The sequence below is a fragment of the Balaenoptera borealis genome, assembly GCF_965194805.1.
Source record: "Balaenoptera borealis genome assembly, chromosome: 8".
Classification (NCBI taxonomy): Eukaryota; Metazoa; Chordata; class Mammalia; order Artiodactyla; family Balaenopteridae; genus Balaenoptera; species Balaenoptera borealis.
The window spans coordinates 117612171-117634357 of NC_138865.1; the positions used below are offsets into that span (position 1 = coordinate 117612171).

The 22187-nt window shown below is 48.1% G+C and overlaps 1 protein-coding gene and 1 long non-coding RNA gene across 23 annotated transcripts in view; one reads left to right on the forward strand and one right to left on the reverse strand.

Annotated features, from left to right (window-relative positions):
- Positions 1 to 315: 315 nt before the first annotated feature.
- Positions 316 to 17342, reverse strand: LOC309632873. Its single transcript, XR_014247101.1, has 2 exons — positions 17248 to 17342; positions 316 to 16903 (listed from the first exon to the last, which is right to left on the reverse strand). It is a non-coding gene; the product is annotated as an uncharacterized lncRNA (long non-coding RNA).
- A 111-nt stretch (positions 17343 to 17453) lies between these two features.
- The window catches only part of PRRC2B (proline rich coiled-coil 2B), an 87837-nt gene continuing 83103 nt past the window's right edge, over positions 17454 to 22187 (forward strand). For 16 of the 22 annotated variants that reach the window (XR_014247075.1, XR_014247076.1, XM_082400665.1 and 13 more), the window contains exon 1: positions 17455 to 17623. The gene's annotated coding sequence lies outside the window, so the exon portion shown is untranslated. Of the gene's footprint in view, positions 17624 to 22187 lie in introns of all 22 variants that reach the window. The other 6 variants (XM_082400684.1, XM_082400671.1, XM_082400666.1 and 3 more) reach the window with 3 other exon arrangements.

A 22187-nucleotide genomic window follows, 5' to 3' on the forward strand; every position in this document is an offset into this window, starting at 1 on the left:
CTTGGAGAGGTGGTGTAGCACAGTAATTGCCTAACTTCTCTAGCCCTCAGTTTCCTCATTTCTAAAGTGGAGGTACCTGCTTCGTAGGGTTGTTGGACGGATCTAATGGACTAATGCATGTACAGCACTTGCCCAGTGCCTGGATGCAAACAGAGAGCCTTGGCTATTTGTGTAGTATTAGTTATTATTATTGATGTTTCAGCATATACGCCCCCTGCTGGTTCTGAAGAACACACAGATTTGTCAACTTTGGTTATCTGACAAAAGTAAAAATATGAGTAGTCCTATACAGTACTCACAGAATAATCTCAAGTGTTTTTATTTTTTTAAATTTAAATTTATTTATTTATTTATTTATGGCTGCATTGGGTCTTTTGCTACGTGTGGGGCTTTCTCTACTTGTGGCGAACGGAGGCTACTCTTTGTTGCAGTACATGGGCTTCTCATTGTGGTGGCTTCTCTTGTTACAGAGCACGGGCTCTAGGCATGTGGGCTTCAGTAGTTGTGGCACTCGGGCTCAACAGTTGTGGCTCACGGGCTCTAGAGTGCAGGCTCTTAGTTGCTCTGTGGCATGTGGGATCTTCCCGGACAAGGGCTCGAACCCGTGTCCCCTGCGTTGGCAGAAGGACTCTTAACCATTGTGCCACCAGGGAAGTCCTCAAGTGTTTTTAATCTTCCTAGAAAAATTTAATGCTCTGGAATGCTCTTAATGACCTGATTTGTGAGCCTTTTCAAAACAACTGTAAAGCAGAATGCTCAAGTTGTCTTAGTTCTATCTTATATGGCACCCCATTATGTGCATCAGTCTCACTGTTTCCACGGGTCTCTTGGAGATACTATCATGAAGGTGACTGGCTTAATGGACCTCACCTTGTAGTATCATTATGTCCTTCTGATGGTATGTTATGCTGGTTCAAGGCCAGGGAGCACCCTTTGCAGGAATTTTCACTTTCATGGGAAAGTCAGCTTCACCTTATTAAAAGTAATCAAGTGGCATCACAAGATCTATCATTATTGCTTTCTGTTACCTCTGATAATGTGGAAATTTTGCCCTGTATTCAGGCCGTTGCTGTTGCCATTCTTACCACTTTAATCACACAGGCAAGTACACTGTGAGTCACCGAGAACTTGGGAGTAAGTTTGCAAAAACACTTCTCTCAGAAAGTGAATCGCATCTCTCTCGAGCCTCAGACATCTCACAGATAAAAAGCTTGATCCAGAAAAACATTTGGCTTTTTGTACTGATGTATGGAGTCTTCCATTTAACTTCTTCAACAACTTTATTATGACCTTTGCAGATAAGCTCATTCCCCCCGGATGTTTGTTCTTCTGCAAGAATTATGTCCAGGACAGGGTTTATTTGCCCCCAGGTCACAGAGCTTCAGACAGGAGAAGCTGTGCACAGAGTTCTGGTCTTATTTCTCCTGGATCCTTCTCCCTTAGCCAAATGTCTTCAATTCCCCCCACTTGGCTCTGGAGATGAGTTTGTAGGCTGAGGCCTCGCTGTTAGCAATTAGCTTTTTGATTTGTTTCTTCCAGTTCCCTTGCTCATAAACCTCTGGCACGCAGGTCATTGTTCCGCCGTAGAGGCTCCACCAGCTCAGTCAGACTCTTTCTTTAACTGCTCCTGACGGGTGGTGGCCATCTGCTTGAGCAGAAGCCTCCAATCCTGGGTTCCAATCCATTTAGGGCTTCCCAGACTGGGTGGCAAGGTGGTGGTCTTTGCTAGGGGTCTCGTGTCAGACCACGACGTCTAGTTTAATCGCAATCTCCTCCACCAAGGTGCCCACTGGCATCCACGCAGGTCCTTCCCGGGACAACGGCCGCCATCCCGCCTCGCCTGCAGCCCCGGGTTCTCCCGGCCCCTCCACCCTCTGACCGCACCTCCTAACCGGCCCCCCGACCCCCTGGGCCCTGGGCTCGCCGTGCGCCTCCCAAATCAAGGTACCCGGAAGCGAGCGCCCAGAGCGGCGCAGGACCACTCCTAGCGTCTGAGCCTGGCTGACGAGTAAATTCGGCCAACCCATCACAGAACCTCGGCCAATCGAGGCTGGCCACCGGTCGAGAGGCGGCGACTCTGTCCAATTGTGTCCCTCCGACAACCCGCGGCTCGCCCAATCGCAACGTGAAGCACCCAATGACGCCTCCGGAAGAAACAAGGAAGGCGGGGGAAAGAGAAGGGGTGTGGCCACAGGCCCCGCCTCCCACTCTGCGATGTAGGGGTTCTGGGCATGCTCGAGTGAGCCTGGGGTGTGTAGGGTGGAGGCGGTACCTGAGGTGGGCGTGTAGTCATCGTTAATTCTTTACAGGAATCTTTTAAAACCATTGGTCCACACAGTGAGAGCTACCTCAACTAAAACTAAACATACCACACTGATCCATTTATCCAAACACTGAAGGTGTGTAGGTGACACTTTCTGTTTCTGTTTATTGTAAAAAAAAAAAAAAAAATCAGTGATATTAAATTTTACTAGTATGTATTATGCAGATCGATCCTCAGCTGAGAGAGGGCGACAGGGTCAAGCTGTATAATACATATTAGCAAAGTTTAATATCACTGATTTTTTTTTAATTTTATTGAAATATAGTTGATTTACAATGTTGTGTTTAATTTCTGCTCTACAGCAAATTGATTCAGTTATACATATATATTCTTTTTCATATTCTTTTCCATTATGGTTTATCACAGGATGTTGAATATAGTTCCCTGTGTGATTTTTTTTTTAAAGAATAAAGACAAAGATGCCTAGAAGGATCATAATTCCCTCTCGCACCCCAGTGGACCAGCTGGACTCCTCCCCAGGGTACTAGCGCCTCACTTTGGAGACTGTGCCCTACAACAATTCCTTTTGTTTGCGGAGGCAGGAGCGGGGCAAAGCTGGAGGCTCTGGAGAAAGACTGCCTAGAATGACCTCAGGCAAATCACTTAACTTCTCTGTGCAATTTCATCATCTTTAAAATAGGGGGATTGGGACTTCCCTGGAGGCGCAGTGGTTAAGAATCTGCCTGCCAGTGCAGGCGACACAGGTTCCAGCCCTGGGCGGGGAAGATCCCACATGCTGTAGAGCAACTAAGCCCGTGCGCCACAACTACTGAGCCTGCACTCTAGAGCCCGCGAGCCACAACTGCTGAGCCCTCGTGCCACAACTAATGAAGCCCAGACGCCTAGAGCCCATGCTCTGCCACAAGAGAAGCCACTGCAGTGAGAAGCCTGCACACCGCAACGAAGAGTAGCCTCCGCTCACTGCAACTAGAGAAAGCCTGAGCGCAGCAACGAAGACCCAACGCAGCCAAAAAAAAAAAAAAAAAAAAATTAAAAATAAATAAATAAATAAAATGGGATTAACAGTATTTATCTCATAGGCGTTTGGGGAGAATCCAGTGAGTTAATAATATTAAAGTGCTTCGATCAATGCCTAACCAGCACACTAATAAGCTCTTAAATGATGATGATGTTGAATGAGTAGGTGCAGTCTCACAGCAGCTCCCTAGTGTTAACCTGTCCTTACTTCTTTTCAGTTACAGCCTTTGGAGTCAGAATGATCTGGTTCCGCATTGATTCTCCAAGCATGAGCCTTTCACCTCATAAAATGTACTTAAGCTTTATGAGCCTCTGTTTCCTTCTCTGTAAATGAGAGGTGATGTAAGGATAAAATGACAACATGAATGTAGCTTATTTATCACGGTGCCTGACATGTAGTAGATCCTCAGTAAAAAAAAAGAGCTGTGGCAGAGACTAAAGTGTTTAGCAGTTCCCACTTCCTTTTCCTCCAGGGCACTCCGCTAGACTACAATCCCCAACCTCCCCTCCCGGTAGGTGGGGCCACAAGACGGAGTTCTAGCCAATGGAACTAGATGCGCACAGTGGGTAGAACTGATGCGCACAATTCCAGGTGTGCCTTTCTCTGGAGTGAGGGTGGAACCAGTGATAGCGGAACTAGTGATAGTGATAGCGGATGGAAGGTTCCTGAATCCCCACAGCACCATTTGGAACAGAGTGCCTCAATCAAGAAAACACACGTGGGAGAAATAAAAAATAATTGAGATGCACCGCTAAAATGCGGGGGTTGCTTGTCACAGCCATTAGCCAACCTGACGCATAGCCATTTCTCTTATTATTGTACTTTTTTTTTTTTTGATCTCTCAATACTTCTGACCTCACTTGGCACAAGATTCGTTGTACCTTTCGAAGGTATGCTGTTTGGTGATGGCATTTTAAATGTGTGCACGCTGCTCCTCAACAGGATTGTAAACCCCTCTTTGAGCTGTTTCTTTTACGCACCCTCCCCCCAGCCCTATGCCCTATATCCACAGAGCCCAGTTCCTCCAGCACCGCCTGGGGAATGATGAGAGTGTAAGTATCCATAGGTGGGTGCAAATGTTGTTCCCTACTTCATCACATTCCTATTTCACCTATTTTTCTCCTCTCCTCTCCTCTCCTTTTCATGGGTTCCTTTTTCTATTTTTAATTTTTATTTTATATTGGAGTAGAGTTGATTTACAATGTTGTGTTAGCTTCCGGTGTACAGCAAAGCGATTCAGTTATACATACACATATATCTATTCCTTTTCAAATTCTTTTCCCATTTAGGTTATTACAGAATATTGAGTAGAGTTCCCTGTGCTATACGGTAGGTCCTTGTTGGTTATCTATTTTATATATAGTAGTGTGTATATGCTAATCCCAAACTCCGAATTTATCCCTCCTTCCCCCTACCTTTCCCCTTTGGTAACCATAAATTTGTTTTCAAAGTCTGTGAGTCTCTTTCTGTTTTGTAAATAAGTTCATTTGCATCACTTTTTTAGATTCCACATATAAGTGATATCATATGATATTTGTCTTTCTCTGTCTGACTTACTTCACTTAGTATGATCATCTCTAGGTCCATTTGTCTTGCTGCAAATAACATTTCATTCTTGTTTACAGCTGAGTAATATTCCATTGTATGTAAGTACCACATCTTCTTTATCGATTCATCTGTCGATGGACCCTTAGGTTGCTTCCGTATCTTGGCTATTGTAAATAGTGCTGCAGTGACCATTGGGGTGCACGTATCTTTTCAAATTAATAGTTTTTTCCAGATACATGCCCAGGAATGGGATTGCTGCATCATATGGCAACTCTATTTTTAGTTTCTTGAGGAACCTCCATACTGTTCTATATAGTGGCTGTACCAATTTATATCCCTACCATCAGTGTAGGAGGGTTCCCTTTTCTCCACACCCTCTATGGATTCCTTTTTCATTTGCTCATTGAGTTAGCAAATGTTGACTGAGCTCCTTCGTACTCTGTGCCAGTGTGAGATTCAGGGATATAGCAGTGAACATGCAAACGCCATCCCATTCCAGAGGAGCTTACAGCCTAGTGGGCAAGTAAGACAACAAGCAGGATTTTGAATGTAAAACACTGGCCCATAAGCTCTGTGAGCATCATATCTTTCTTGTGAGCCTTGACATCCCTGGTAATGGTGCCTAACAAACGATGGAGATATGGTGTTTGGAGGTGGGTATCAACAGGAAAGGGTTCTTAAAGAAGGTGATGTCCATGGGAATTCCCTGGTGGTCTGGTGGTTAGGACTCCGCTCTTCCACTGCAGGGGGCACGGGTTCAATCCTGGTCAGGGAACTAAGATCCTGCATGCTGCGCAGCACAGCTGAAAAAAAATAAATTTTAAAATAATTAATTAATTAATTAACAGGGAACATTAAAAAAAAAAAAGAGAGGTGAAGTCCAACCTGAGTCCTGAGGTTTGAGTAGGATTCCCCCAAGCAAAGGAGGTTGTGTGGGGCTGGGGACAGTTTTTTCCAGGCAGAGGGAACCGTTGGTACCAAGTCTGCAGGCTATGACTCTGGAAAGTGAGGAGGTGAGAGGTGAGCCTGGATAGGTCAGTAGGGGCCAGATCATATTCCAGAAGGCCAAGGAGTTTGGCCCAAGGCATTAACGAACACCTGGCAAGACTATCAGCTGGTGTTTCACTGGTGAAAAGAATAGGCGTAACCTCAGGAGTGATTCAGCTTAGCTTCTCAGGGAAAAGCCTGAGAGCAGCCTAGCTGCTCTAGAAGAACTTTGGCAGGTGTGGCCCCTGACCTGTGGGGACCCAGCCCAGGGCATTCCAACTGTCCCATTATTTTTGCTGCATTTTGGATTCTACACCTGGGCCCAACTGACATGTCTTTCTGCCTCTGGCTATTGTTTGTGTCTAGTCCTCCACTGGCGTGAAAAAGGCCTGTACACCCAGCCCTTGTGCGGGATCTTGGTTCCCCAACCAGGGATTGAACCCGGGCCACGGCACTGAAAGCACCAAATCCTAACCCCTGGGCCGCCAGGGAATTCCCCATCATTCTTTTTTTTTTTTTTAAGATTTATTTATTTATTTATCTATTTAATTTATTTTTGGCTGCGTTGGGTCTTAGTTGCGGCACACAGGATCTTCATTGAGGCACGTGGGATTTTTCGTTGCAGCGCGAGGGCTCTTCATTGCGGCGCTCGGGCTTCTCTCTAGTTGTGGCGTTCGGGTTTTCTCTTCTCTAGTTGAGGCATGCAGGCTTAGTTGCCCCACGGCAAGTGGGATCTTAGTTCCCTGACCAGGGATCGAACCCAAGTCCCCTGCACTGTAAGGCAGATTCTTTACCACTGGACCACCAGGGAAGTACCCCATCATTCTTAATATACCCTCTTTAGATCAGCCTTGCAATTAGCTGCTAACCCACCGGCCCAGGCGAATGGGACAGATATGTCTTCATTGAGTTTGTAGACTAGGAAGTAAACAATAGATTTATGTAGGCAGCCTAGTTATTCAAACTTATTTCCAAAACTTTCTTAAATTTTCCTCTAATTATTTTCCTGTCTTTTTCTCAATCTAACCCTTGACCGAAGATTTTTCTGCCAGACAGATTTAGTATGGCACAATGGTTTGAAGTCAGACAAAACTGGGTTTGACTTCTGGATCTGGTCATCATTAGCTGTGTTGGTTAGTTCCTTACCCTCTCTGAGCCTCGCTTTTCGCATCTGTCAAATGGGGGTGCTAGACTCAATGAGACAATGTTTGTAGAATGTTTAGCACAACACCTCGCATGTGGTAAGCCCTGTAGGTGGCAGCCACTACTCAAGATTCAAAAAATGTTTATTGAGCACCTATTAAGAATCACGTGCTCAAAAGGTAACTCTACATGAGCCTGCTTCTTCTGGGTAGATTTATCTGTTCTGCTTTTAAATTACCAGGAGGAGGACTTCCCTGGTGGTCCAATAGTTAAGACTCCATGCTCCCAACGGAGGGGACCCGGGTTCGATCCTTAGGGAACTAGATCCCGCATGCTGCAACTAAAAGATCCCACACGCTGCAACTGAAGATCCCGAGTGCGGCAGCTAAGACCCGGCGCAGCCAAATAAATAAATAAATAAATATTTAAAAAAAAATGACCAGGAGAGAAATATGCTTAGGCAGATAATTTCCAAATTGTGGTCTACAGACCCTTGGGGGGGGGTCCTCTCAGGGAACTGCAAGGGTCAAAACCGTTTTCATAATAATACTAAGACATTATTTGCCTTTTTCACTGTGTAGACACTTGTACGGTTGGTGGGTAAAACTGCTGGCCCCTTAGCATGAATCAAAGCAGTGGCTCTAAATGGTACTATTAGCCATTACATTCTTCATCACCATGCTCTTGCAGAGAAAAAGGAAGGCCAGTTCTACTTTAGAATGTCCTTGATGAAGCAGTAAAAATGATTTTATTAAAGCTTAACCCTTGAGGACATACCTTTTTAGTATCTTGTCCGACAAAATGGGAAGTACACAAAAGGCACTTTTCTGAGGTGTACCAAGGTACGATGGTTGTCTCCAAGAAGAGGACTTGTATGACTCAGTTGCCCGCTGAACTAGCTGCTTTTCTCCAGGACCACCATTTTTAGCTGAAAGACAAACTATGGCTACTCAGACTGAGGTATAAAATAGATCTGCCATCCACTTGACTGCCCCTCAACCTGGCGGCCTTGTCATCATTGGGGCATCTAAACCCACATGGGGACCCAGGAGGCTCCTCAGATGCCACAGGATGAAGGGTCACTGGCTCCACAAACCCCACTTCCCCTTGGACCCAGACAAGTGAGCATTTTAGAAATAGACAGAAGGAACTCCCTGGTGGTCCAGTGGTTAGGACTCCATGCTCTCACTGCTGAGGGCCTGGGTTCAATCCCTGGTTGGGGAACTAAAATCCCATAAACTGCAGCGTGGCCAAAAAACAAAAACAAAACAAACAACAGAAAATGTGTATCTCCCTTAAAACTTAAATATCACCAGGAAGGTTGGAAATCTAAATGATAACGCATGTGAACAAATGACGGTAACGGAACTGACCAGGATACCAGCAAAAGTGCCATTTCAATTAGATTATTTTTATTGTGGTAAAACCCACATAACATAAAATTGACCATTTTAACTACTTTAAAGTGTGCAATTTAGTGACATTTAGTACACTTGCCATGTTGTACAACCATCACCTCTAGCTCCAGAACTGTTTCATCATTCCAAAGGGAAATCCCACAGCCATTAAGTAGTCAGTCCCCATCCCCCCTCCTCCCAGCCCCTGGCAAACACTAATCTGCTTTCTGTCTCTATGGACTTACCTATTTTGGGTATTTCATATAAATGGAATTATATAATATAAGGCCTTTTGTATATGGCTTCTTTCTCTTAGCGTAAAGTTTTCAAGGTTCATCCATGTTATAGCATGTAACAGAACTTCTTTCCTTTTTTTTAATTTTTTAAAGTTTTTTAAAAAATTAATTAATTAATTAATTAATTTATCTTTGGCTGCATTGGGCCTTTGTTGCTGCGCGCGGGCTTTCTCTAGTTGCAGCGAGCGGGGGCTACTCTTCGTTGCAGTGTGCAGGCTTCTCACTGCGGTGGCTTCTCTTGTTGCGGAGCATGGGCTCTAGGAGCATGGCTTCATTAGTTGTGGCACGCGGGCTCAGTAGCTGTGACTCATGGGCCATAGATCACAGGCTCAGTAGTTGTGGCTCACGAGCTTAGTTGCTCTGCGGCATGTGGGATCTTCCCGGACCAGGGCTCGAACCCGTGTCCCCTGCATTGGCAGGTGGATTCTTAACCACTGTGCCACAAGGGAAGTCCTAGTACTTCTTTCCTTTTAATGGTTAAATAATATGTCAGTATGAATCTACCCCATTTTGTTTATCCACTCATCGGTTGACAGACATTTGGGTTCTATCTTTTGGCTATTGTGAATAATGCTGCTATGAACATTCCTGTATACGCTTTTGTTTGAACCTCTGTTTTCTACTCTTTTAGGTATACACCTAGGAGTAGAATTGCTGGGTCATATGATAATTCTATGTTTCACTTTTTGAGGAACCACCATACTGTTTTACACAGCAGGTACACCAGTTTACATTCCCACCAGCAATGTATGAGGGTTCCAGTATCTCTCCATCCTCACCAACACTTGTTATTTTCCATATAGCCATCCTAGTGGGTATGAAGTTGTATCTCACTGTGGTTTTGACTTGCATTTCCCTGATGGCTAATGATATTGAGCATCTTTTCATATGCTTATTGGTCATTTGCTTATCTTCTTTGGAGAAATGTCTATTCAAGTCCTTTATCCGCTTTTTCATGGGGTTGTTTGTCTTTTTGTTGTTGAGTTGTGTTCTTTAGATATTCTGGATGTTAGACCCTTTTCAGATATATAGTTTGCAAATATTTTTTTCCCATTTTGGGTTTTCTTCTCCCTTTCATGATAGAAAGTTATATTTTGAAATCGATTATTTCCCCAGTACCTACATTTCTGGGATCCTGACACAGAGGGCAAGACCTGATTCCTAAATTCTCCTGCCAATGACCTGCCTTTATTCTACCTTTATCCTCACCTTCCCATCACGTGTCAGATCCCTCAGTTGGTATGGCTTCCCAGGGCTCCATGTTGAGGAAGATTCTGACATGGTTCCTTGGGAAGGAGGACCACAATTCGGGAATTCTGCCATTGGTACAGAAGGGGAGCAGGTAGGATGACTTTCTGGTACTCGCCATCCCATCCTTTATTTAGGAGCCTCCTTAGTGAGTTTCTTCTTTCCTTTCCCTTCCCAAGCCATGTCCCTCAATAATTTTTCACTGCCTTTTCTCAGCCAAAGTTGCCAAGTTTTGTTTTCATGAAACAATATAATCAGGCAACTTTGAACTCTCATGAGATATATGACAATGTTAAAGAAATGCTGGGGTTTTTAGGTGTGATTTTGATATCATGGTATTGTGAATATTTTTTAAAAGATCTTTACCTTTCTAGAGATATACACTGACATAATATTCCTTCTACTTTTATATACATTTGAAATTTTCAATACAAAATGAAATAATACAGAAAAACAATCGCACCGAGTGCTGAGCAAAAGGAATGGAATGAGGTGCCCAACATTTTCCACTGTGTAAAGTGGTGATTTCTTTTACTTGCCCGAAGTTGCCAAGTTTTAAATCTTATCCTCACACTTCTTTTATTCCCCAGTCTTGGCTCTTTCCTTCTCCTGGGTCTTTCTCCTTAGATGAAAATGGAGGGCAAATTCCTAAGACTCAGGTGTGATGTGAAGAGAAATTGCCAGCATTCCCTGCCCTGAACTCCCTTTGGCATGAGCCCCTCAGAGGAGACCTTGCTTTTAAGCCCACCTATGTCAGGTACTGAGACCCAGATGCTGTCCACCTTGATGTGAGTGCCAAGGTCTGTGCTGGGCCCCCTGCTGCCTGTTCAGATCCAAGTGTCGTATTTTTACCTCAAGGCTCCCATTCCTACTGGAATGCACATTCCCTGGGATGTGGCCACTTTTCTGATGGTTACGAGCCAGCCCGTGGTCCCTTCCCAGTGCCCAGATGCTCCCATCTCTGGGCCTTTGTTCAAGCTGGTCCCTCCATCTGGAATGTTCTTCCCCAGTCTCCTCTGATTAAACTCCAGTCTTCCTTCAAAGCCTGGTGTCAAAAGCACCTGCACCAAGAAGGCTCCCCTAGCCTCCCCAGGTGGAACTGATTTCTCCCCAGACTAGGATTCTTTTTTCCCTCCAGTTAAGATGACTACATTTTCTGAACTGTAATTGGGACTCACACTCTCTGTCACTAGTACAATTGCCTTTTGGAGAACAGGTGCAGAGAGTATGAAAGCAGGCCCGTCCAGGAATCCTGGCACATACGATCACTGCACAAATTGTAGGCCTCACGTTCCTAGATTGTACTGCAAGTTACTGCAGTTCTGGGCCAGGAGGATGCACTAGACCAGGCCAGAGCCAGGCTCCAATGATTCAGACCCAGCTCAGGCCCATGCCTATGTAATAGGGAAGAAACTTTGTATCCTATTACAAGTTGATCACTAAAGCGATGTTGCCTATAAGCTTAAATTATACATCATGGCCCATCTCTGGAGACCCTGCCTCCCAGGTAATGAGCATTAAGCTAAAATATCTTTATTTAGCTCACAGGAAACATCCTGATCAGGCCCACCTGAGAATGACTGCAGGAAGGAAGAAATTAACACAACCCTCCTGGAGGCTGACCTGAACCAGGAAATATTTGACTTTACTCCCTCCCCTTTCAGTATAAAAGAAGCCTGAATTCTAAGTCAGGCAAGGTGGTTCTTTGGGACACAAGTCCACCATCTTCTCGGTCTGCTGGCTTTCTTGATAAAGTCACTATTTCTTGGGCCAACAACTCATGTCTTGATTTATTGGCCTGTCTTGCCACAAGCAGTAGGAGCTTGGACTTGGTAACACCTGGAGGTAGTGAGAGCTTGATGAATCAGTTTTTATTATTGTTGGGTTTTTTTTTTTGAAAACCCCTTAACTTGAGAGTTTCTTGAACAGAGGGATGATTAATTTATTTTTAATTAATTAATTAATTAATTAATTAATGAGGCTGCATGGGGTCTTAGTTGTGGCACTGAGATCTTCGTTGCAGCGTGTGGGCTCTAGAGTGCACGGGCTTAGTTGCCCTGCGGCATGTGTGATTTTAGTTCCCTGACCAGAGATCAAACCTGCATCCCCTGCATTGGAAGGCGGATTTTTAACCACGGGACCACTAGGGATGTCCCAGATGATTTATTTCTCATCTTGCCATTTCTCAGCACTCTGACTGGCCTTGCCATACTAGATCTCAGTAAATATTTTTTGCAGTCAGATGGAATGTCTTCGTTAGACAGAATGAGTGGAGGTTTGGATAAGACATGGGGTAGGGAAGCACAGGAGGTCCTGAGAACCAGGAAGATTATCTACAAATAATCTGCCATCAATCTTCCCGTCTCTGTACACATATGCTGCTCCCTCCATCGGCAGTGGGGCGGGGGGGAGTTCTGAGGTAGCCCTGTGACTCACTTTGACTGACAGAATGCACTCCTAAGAGGCCTGTCAGCTTCCACGTACACTCCTTTGGAAGCCAGTTGCCATGCTATAAGGAAGCCCAGACTGTTCTGCTGGAGAGAGAGGCCACAAGGAGAATCCTGGAGCGTGAGACACCTCATGGTGGAAGAGACAGTGCAGCAGCATGAGTGACCCCTGTCAATACAAGGTGGAAGAGAAGACCCTTCCAAAACACCACCAAGTGGTGAGAAATTACAATTTGTTGTTTCAAGCTACTAAGTTTTGGGGCTGTTTGTTACACAGCAAGTGATCACTGACAAGGGAAGCTCCAATGTGTCTGAGATGAAAAAGGAATAACAGTAATAACCAACATGTGCTGAATGCCCACTAGATGCCAGCTTGTGCTAACAGCCAATATACATCATCTCATTCAACTTCTCACGACAGACCCCTTCCCCAATTTTCAGAGGCTCAACAAATCAGAGGCACTTGTCTAAAGACACACAGTAAATGAGGATAGAGACAGAATCTAACTCAGGTCCGTCTGACTCCAACTCCTGCACTTTTTTTTAACCATGGTTCCATGCTGGGGGCAAGTCCAGGGGAAAGGCATAGACCCAGTGCCTGCTTCTGGCTTTAGCTTGGACACCCACTGAGGAGGTGAGCTGAGGTGAGCTGGCTGGGCCTCTGTGCTTTCTGGAGCCTGTGGGTGGTGTGCATGGCCATGCTGTGGACAAGATGCAGGCTCTGAAGGGTGAAGGGTGGCTTGGCCTTGAAGCTAGATGGGGCCCCCAGGAGAGGCTGCTGGGGCTGCCCCCAGGCTCTGGGCTGAGCCAGCGCTTTAAGGCTGGCTCCCTGTTTGTGGTCAGTGTCTAGTGGTCCTCCACTTCCCTTCCCTTCAGCTGGACACTGATTTTCCTGAGCTTTCTGAGGTCTGGATGGCCAGAGAGGCTCTCCTATCCATCTGACAGCCAGGCGGTGGTGGGTGAAGATCCAGTAGCCTCAACCGATTGATCTGTAAAATGGGGTTGATGATAGACCCTAACTCACAAAATCATGGTGAAGAGGCTGGGATATACAGAAAGTGGGTGCAGCCACAACAAACCCTCAACAAATGTGCATTCTCCTTCCTACCCAACTCTGTCACCAGCTCCCTGTGGGAACTCAGGCAAATCACTGAATCTGTGTTTTAATTTCCTTACCCGAAAATGCTCAGTAAAAGATTGATTGATTGATTGATTGATTGATTGCTATGTTGGGTCTTCGTTTCTGTGCTAGGGCTTTCTCTAGTTGCGGCAAGCGGGGGCCACTCTTCATCGCGGTGCGCGGGCCTCTCACTATTGTGGCCTCTCTTGTTGTGGAGCACAGGCTCCAGACGCGCAGGCTCAGTAGTTGTGGCTCACGGGCCTAGTTGCTCCGCGGCATGTGGGATCTTCCCAGACCAGGGCTCGAACCTGTGTTCCCTGCATTGGCAGGCAGATTCTCAACCACTGCGCCACCAGGGAAGCCCCAAAAGGGGAGTATTCTTGATGGAGGGATGAAAGAAACCCAGCAAAGTCTTAGACTCTCCAGGCAGTGGATTGATGAGGGGAAGCTTTCCTGGCTTTCTTTTGAGGCCAGGGCTGGACAGAGCACTAGCAGAGGTCAAATTCTTGCTCTGAGAGTCTCAAGATTCTCTCTCCCTTCATTTTTTTCTTGTTTCATTCAATCATCTTTCATTAAGCACCTACGAAGTGTCACAGATTGTGGTCCAGGTGTTGGGGAATTAAAAAATGAATAATTCAGTGAGTCTCTTTGGATGAGCGCCTAGTCTTGTAGGGGACACAGATATGTATAAAAATGACGACCATCAGCAAGCCTGGGACTGTGACAGAGGGAATGTTGGAGTGTGCCAGTGGGGGTTAGAGAAGAAAAAAGCAGAGAAAGAGAAAGAGAAAGAGAGAGAGAGAAGGGAGGGAGCATACAAAGGGAGGCAAATTTCCAAAGGAGTGAAAGGAAAAATAAAACCTGAATCTGACCAATGACAGGGCTCCCCATATTCCACGTGAAATTAATGCAAAGGAGATCCATATCTAGCCATAACGTGGTTTTAAAAAAGAAAATTGTGAATAAAGAAATATATTTATAAGTATTTTTTTAAATTAAATAATTTATTTTTGGCTGCGTTGGGTCTTCGTTGCTGTATGCAGGCTTTCTCTAGTTGCGGTGAGCAGGGGCTACTCTTCTTTGCGGTGCAAGGGCTTCTCACTGCGGTGGCTTCTCTTGTTGCAGAGCATGGGCTCCAGGCGCACGGGCTTCAGTAGTTGTGGCTCGCGGGCTCAGTAGTTGCACCTCGCGGGCTCTAGAGCGCAGGCTCAGTAGTTGTGGCACACGGGCTTAGTTGTTCCACGGCATGTGGGATCTTCCTGGACCAGGGCTCAAACCCTTGTCCCCTGCATTGGCAGGAGGATTCTTAACCACTGTGCCACAAACAGGGAAGTCCCAAGTATTATGCAAAAATATTAAATTTCAATGTAACAAAAAACAGTGATCACATTTTGGGACAAATAAAATTATGTATTCAAGAAATCTGTAATTCGCTGTGAGAGGTAGATGAAATTCTCCCTTGGGCTCAGTTTGGGGGTCCGAAGAGATTCCTCCACTCCTAAGCAGAGTTGCAAGTTTCCTGATATTTAAAAGCAGCAGAAGAAAAAAAGAGCCTAAACGGAACAAACTCTTGCCCATTGGTTCATGCCAGCTCTCCCCAGCTTTGCCCTGCTCGGTGCACTCATTCCATACCTCCTTTCAGTGTTCCAGCCCTGGGTATTGCTGTTTACTTTTTAGTAACTTTAATGAAATGAAACCGTCTCCTTGAATGTCCCTCTCTACATCGCAGGCAGTCTCTTGGAGCTAAATGACCGCAAGGTCCAGCCTTGGTCGAGCCTTCATGCTCTGCTCTCTTCCTCCCCCTTCCTACCTCTGTCCTCTCTGGGTCCTGAGTTCTGGGAGAGTTTGGACAGGCACCTTCACAGTCCTAGAGAAATCCCAGGTGCCCGCCCCGGTTGACAGCATCAGATCACAGACAACAGCCCCCCTACCTGCCCCAGTATCTTAGCCTTGTTTTCCCCAGGAAACCCTCAAACGTCAAAGAGTAGCACTGCTGGGTTCAAATCCTTGCTCCACCACCCATGCCATTAGTGACCTCGATTTCCTTATCCATAAAGTGGGAACAATAATAACTGTCTCCCAAGCATTGAATTATCTCTTGTAAAGTGCTTAGCAGCCTGCCCAGCTGGGAAAAGTGCTCAATAAACAGTACGCATCATCGTGGCTGTTGTCACCCCAGAGAAGTGCAGAATGAGAATGATTTCCTGAATCCGGGACAAAACCTGGGGTTTGTGATACAAGTGAAGCGCCCGCTGCCATTTAAATCCCACGGACTTAGCAGCCTCTGCTGTCCCCAGAGGGCGTCACTCCCCTTCTAGATCTGCCACCGGAGCAGAACACCTGCCCACTTGACTTTCTCTCTGCTTGCCATCTGTGATATCTCTTCACCGGTCTTCCAGAGCACTCAAAGCCCTCCAAACTTTTCATCTTTTTTTTTTTGTTCTCTCTCACCGGATAATAAAAAGAGGTAACCTCCTGGTTCTTAAAGAGTTCCAGAGTCCATTACCTCCCAGCCAACAAGGTCAAGGGCCAGACACTCATTCCTCCATTCAACAATATTCAAATATTTTTAAAAATTATTTATTCATATTTATTTATTGGGCTGCGTCGGGTCTTAGTTGGCGGCATGCAGGATCTTCTCTAGTTGCCCCACTGCATGTGGGCTCTTAGCTCCCAGACCAGGGATGGAATCCGCGTCCCCTGCATTAGAAGGCAGATTCTTAACCACTGAACCACCAGGGAAGTCCCCAACTACATTCAAACATTTATTGAGCGCCTACTGTGTGCCAGGCACCTTGCTCAGTGCTCACCATAACCCTAACCCTAATCCTACTCAGGCTGAAATGGGTTAACTTTCCTTCCAGGTCTGACTGTGTGGCCTCAGGCAAGTTACTTAACCTCTCAGAGTCTCCATTCCTCACCTGTGAACTAGAACAATAATATCTAACACCGAGTTGGAATTAAATGAGACCAACCACTCCCCTGCGGCTGGCGTTCACCGTTGGTGTTTACGGTGTATATGGACAATTGCCAGAAATGATTTGGATTCCAAGCTCCAGATACGTTTCTTTTTGTCGTTGCTTTTTCAAATTGTTTGTTTTTCTAATTGCCAAAGCATCTAGAATTAAAAGTGAGTATCCCCCTCAGCCCTCGCGACCTCACACCGCAGAGGTAACCGAGAACAGAGCGCATTCTCCCTGACCTTTTGTCTTGCATTCACACAAATACACAAACACTCAAGAGAATTGGTTTATTATGTTTCATCTTACGAAAATGGAATAAAGTATCTAGACTGTGCAACAACCTTGCTTTTGAAGTAACAATGTACTATTACTTCAGTTTCCTTTCCGTGCTTACATCTAATACGTACTTTAACAAGATCCGGGCTCACGGTCAGGCAGCGGGCGCTGCGGTTCTGCAAGGGGAGGGGGCGGAGATCCGGACTCTCACACCTCCCTTCCCAACCCTCCCTGCGTCAGGGCCTCACCCGCCCCGGCCCCCTCCAGCCCAGCCCCCCTTCTTCCGGACCTCTCTCCCCGCCTCTCGCCCCAACCCCCTCCTCTGGGCCTCCTCCCCTTCCCAGCCCTCCCCCCCGACGGACCCCTCCCCCTTCTCTCCGGGGGCCCCTTCTAGGACCCCCCCCACCCCGGGTCCCCTTCCCAGGCCCCTTCTCCCGGCTCCGTCCCCTAGGCCCTCCAGCCCCTCCTCCGGGCCCCTCCCGCGAACCCCTCCCCCTCCCAGGCCCCCCTTCTCTCATACCCCTCCCCCTCCCGGGACCCCAGCCCCCTCTCAGGCCCGGGGGCGGGGCGGGCGTCGCGGATCCCGGGAGGCGCGGCAGGGGGCGCTGCGCTGGCCGAGGCGCGGCTGCGGGCGGCGGCGGCGGCGCCAGGAGGAGGCGGGAGGACGCGGGGGCGGTGGCAGGCGGGGGGCGGGGAGCCGAGCGCGAGAGGGAGGCGAGCGGCTAGACATAGGCTCCGAGGCTCCAGCGAGCGAGCGACGAGCGAGCCCGGGAGGGAGGGAGCGAGCTAGCAGCCGCGCCGCCGCCTCGCAATCCGCCGCCATCCCGCCGCCTCCGCGCCCGACCGCAGCCCGACCGCCATCGCCCGGCCCAGTCGCGCCCGCGGAATCAGACCAGGTGGGCCTGGGGCGCGGGGCGGCGCGGGGCCGGGGCGGCGGCGGCGGCGGCGGCGGCGGGCGCGGCGCTAAGATGGAGGCGGCGCGGCCCGGCCGGCTTTGTCTCGGCGGCGGCTGACTGACAGCGGCGCCCGGGCCCGGCCGACCTTTGTCCGCGAGCGCCGGGCTCGGCCCGCCCCGCGCCGCCGCCGTTGGCCCGCGGGGCCGGGCCGGGGGCCGCCGGGGGGCGGCGGGCGGCCAGCTCGCCATTGTTGTGGCGGCGCCGCGCGGCTTGGACTCGGCTGACTGCGGGGTCGGGCCGCTCCCCGCGCCGGGCCCGCAGCCCCTGGCGCCCCCGCACCCCGGGGCCGGGCCTGGGCGCAGCGCGGCTGGGGACCTCCGGGAGAGGGGCCGTCGGGGCGGACGGGTCCCCGGAGCCCCCGGAGTCGCCTTTCCGCCCCACATTCCGGCGGCCGCGAGCGCCTCGGCGTTCGGGGGCGTCGGGGCTGGTTTCCTGCCGCCCGGCCCCATCTTGCTTCCTAGCGAGAGCGGCTCCGGGGTGCAGAGCCGGGGTCGCGGCGACCCTCGGGGCCGGCGGTCGGGGGTGGAGTCGCCTAGCCTTTTCGGGTTCCCCCGGGGGTCCCCGAAGTTGATGGTCAGGGGTTGCCGGCCTGTGTGCCAGGGACAGGGGGTTAACAGCCGCCCAGACGGCCGCGGTTTGAGTGCGGGAAGAAGAGGATTATTTTCAAAACACTTAATGCGCTGTTGCTGAAAATGTTTAATAATAAACAGGATGTCGCTGCTCAGGGCCTGCCAGATGGGTTTTTTTTCCTCCTTTCCTTTTTCTTTCTTCCCGCCCCCCCTACCTCTGCCTCCTAAGTAAAACCTAGCACTGTTGAAATCGCGGGCCTCTGAAGAGTGGATTTGCCTACATAAAATTGGAAGGCGTTTTTTTCCTTTTCTTTTCTCCCTCTTTCTAAATATCGTGGGAGGTCCGAGCCACCTTTGGCAAGCCGAGGAGGTGTTTTTCAGGGGAATGGTTCGCTTGAAGGAAGTGGGAGAAGGGGGGCTGGGGGAGCCTCTCCGGAGTGTGTCATTTGCTAAATGGCTGCCCGGGAGAAACCTTTAGAAGGCTTTGGTTTACAGGATTGTTGAATTGCCCCTGAGATTTTTTTTTTTTCCTTTAAGGTTTGGTATGCATTTTAAGTGCTTTGTATATCCTAATCTAGTTTGGTTTTTGTAATCATCCGTTTGAAGTCTTAGCGTGCTTTCTCCGAATACAATTGCAGCCATCTAGCCCTGTGTGCGCAGTGCTGTGGTGGAAGGTGGGACTGGGGAGGCCCAGGCTTTGGGGTGCAAATCCTGCTTCTGTCGGAGAACTCTGGAATTCTCAGAGCCTTCATTGGCATACGTGGGGACATTGCATCCTCCCCCTGAAGATGGTGAAGGGCCTAGGAGAGGGCCTGCCACACAGTTGGTGCTTAATAGCTGCTTCTCCTATGGCTGTTCGTATGCCTGCCATCGAGTCCTAGAGTGGAAGTTAGCCACTTGTGGTGCCACCCGTTGTGCTGAGCCGTCAGGTGGATGCCACAGGTGCTGGGCTAAGGCATGGCCAGGGGAAGACTTCCGGGCACAAAACATCACCGGGTTCTTGCTTATTCCGTGCTGGGGCTCTGTGGGGAGACGAGGATGGGAAAGAGCAGCATTTGGAACCCTCAAGGACTACATAGACCTGGGCTGTGTGGTGGTAGGTCTCTGTCCTTGGATCCGAGGTGCCTGCCTCTTCTGAGGCTGTTCCTGCAGCTCGGGTTAAGGCACAGCAGAACAGTACAAGACACTAGATGCCAAGGACAACAAGCAGAGGCCCAGGGAGTCCTGCCTCTTGAGGATAACTGTTTTCCTTTGGGAATGGCAGATAATCATTTGCTTGTTTGGGCAAGTGTGTCTCTTGGAGCCTGGATTCTGGTCCTCACTGGGTTACCGTACGCAGGTTTCAGCCTCAGCTCCTGCATCTGTAAAATGGGAATAATTATGTCTTGCCTTGGGTATCTGTTGGGTCCCTTGGGAGCCTCACATACTATTTGCAGCAAAGCACTTCCGTCCACGGGAGGATGATGAAAATGTATGTTTTTGGTTACCTAGTTTTCTGGTTTGTTTCTCCTAGTTCCTGATCTTTTTCTCCTGTTACCTTGGTTGGTGGAACCACCCCAAATTCTATCCGCAGCTAATGTTTTGATTTTGCCTGGAAGCACCAGAATGGCCTAGAAGAGCTAGGCTACTTAGCCAAATCTGGGGTGTGTGCTGTTTATGGGAGACCATAGGAAGGACTGAGGCTAATACTCGGGAGACTGACCCCAGTCTTGGTCACGGGTGAGGGCTGAGACCCAGGTTACCTCTGGGCCAAACCTGTAGCTTGTTTGTAAAGGGCCTTGGAGACAACTCTGCTTGGACATACGGTGGTTGTGCAGTTTAGTGGGAAGTTTGTTTTGGTTCATTTTGTTATTCCCACAGACATGTTGGTTGTGTTGTGTTTTGTTTTTTTTTGTTAAACCTCCTTGGAACCTCCTCCTGGCTGTGTGACTGAGACATTTTAGCGGGTCAAGTCCTCCTTTTCCTGCTTCCTGCCTCTTGGCCCATCCTTTCTATTTGATTTCAGCCTGGCTCTGCACTGTTGGTTAGCTGGTTGGTTAGGGGAGGTGATGAATTAGCTCCTCTCCCACAAGCCTTTTTGATTACCTGTGAATTTCAGTTACCACTGGCTCCCTAATGCTGCTTGCATGGTGAGGGGCCTGTCATGCCCTACAACATTCTGGGTCCTCTCCGGGCTCCTTCAAGCGCGAACGGGTAAAAGGAGAGCCTGGGGAAGGAAGAGCCGGAAAACCTTGGGAGAGAGGAATTTCAGGAATGGCAAGTCAGAACCAGTTCCTGCACCGTGTAGTTGCCTGGAGCCGGGCGAGGGATGTTTGTTATGCCTTTTGGTTGGTCCATTCCCCCCACCCCCTTTTAAATTTCAGTTCTTTTTTCCTGAAGGATTATTTTATCGTGCTTTCAAGATTTTTTTTTTTTTGCCTTGCACAAAGTACTGACTCATGTTGCTAATGGCTGTATGCTGGTTGTATGTCTCATTATTCTGCCGGTTTAGGATTGTTCATTTCTATGTTTGTTTCTGTTTCAAACCAGAACAGGCCAGTTGGGCCAGTACACGTATTCCTAAATTTGATAATGAGGCTTCTCTACTGTCAAATGTGCGTATCTTGTTATGGGTGGGCAGGTGTTAAATAGGGCCCATCTACACTAGATTTTAAATTGATGCGTTTCCCTCTGAAGAATAAAATTTCCAGCAGAGATCTGTCGGGGTTTGTGTCCTGAAATCTCATATTTTAGTCAGGGCAAACTAGACTATCTTCTTTTTTTTTTTTAATTAATTAATTAATTAATTTATTTATTCATGGCTGTGTTGGGTCTTCGTTTCTGCGCGAGGGCTTTCTCTAGTTGCGGCAAGTGGGGGCCACTCTTCATCGCGGTGCGCGGGCCTCTCACTATCGCGGCCTCTCTCGTTGCGGAGCACAGGCTCCAGACGCGCAGGCTCAGTAGTTGTGGCTCACGGGCTCAGTTGCTCTGTGGCATGTGGGATCCTCCCAGACCAGGGCTCGAACCCGTGTCCCCTGCATTGGCAGGCAGACTCTCAGCCACTGCGCCACCAGGGAAGCCCCTAGACTATCTTCTTTTCCAATCATAACTTGATTTCTTTCTGAAGATCCTTTTCTGGGGCTTGTACAGACTTGGGAACCTTGGGTCTGTCATTTGAACAAATAAATAAAGGCGTAATCTGAAAAATATATGTATGTATAACTGAGTCATTTTCCTGTACACCTAAAACTAACACAATACTGTAAAGCAACTATACTTCAATTAAAAAAATAGATAAACAGCGAAGATTTACTGTATATCACAGGGAGCTACATTCAATATCTTGTAATAATGTATAATAGAAAATAATCTGAAAAAGAAAAATATATATAAGTAGATTACTTTGCTGTACCCCTTAAACTAACACATAGTTTAAATCAACTATATTTCAATTAAAAAAAGAAAAGAAAGAAAGGCGTGGCCTGTGGTGCTGGAGATGAGAGCGAAGTGAGAGATGGTGAGCCTTCCGGTGAAATAAAATTGTTTATGACAAGCTTTTGGGTGTACAAAGTGCCATTTGGACCGGCCTCCTCCCCTGGGAGCGCGGAGGACCTGGGCTGTGCTGTCGGTGATATCACCAAGTCTCTGTGGGTGGCACGTCGGAGCCTGCTCTGGGAGGGAGGCGTGCCCTCGTGACTTGAGCCAAAAGTCTTGGTCGAGTTCGTTCTTAACTGTACTTGTTGATTCCCCCCCCCCCCCGTGGCCTGAGCTGAGGGCTGGGTTGCTCTGTAAGGTGCCAGCAGCGTGGTTGGCTTGTAAAGCTTGTGCATGCAGCAGGACGTGTCTGTGGGCAAAGTGCAGTCTAAAGTTGCTGTCCTGGTCCTTCACATTGTTTTTCGGATGACTTCTTTCCGCTCTCACCTCTACAGCTGGTTTTGTAGCTCTGCTCTGTATCC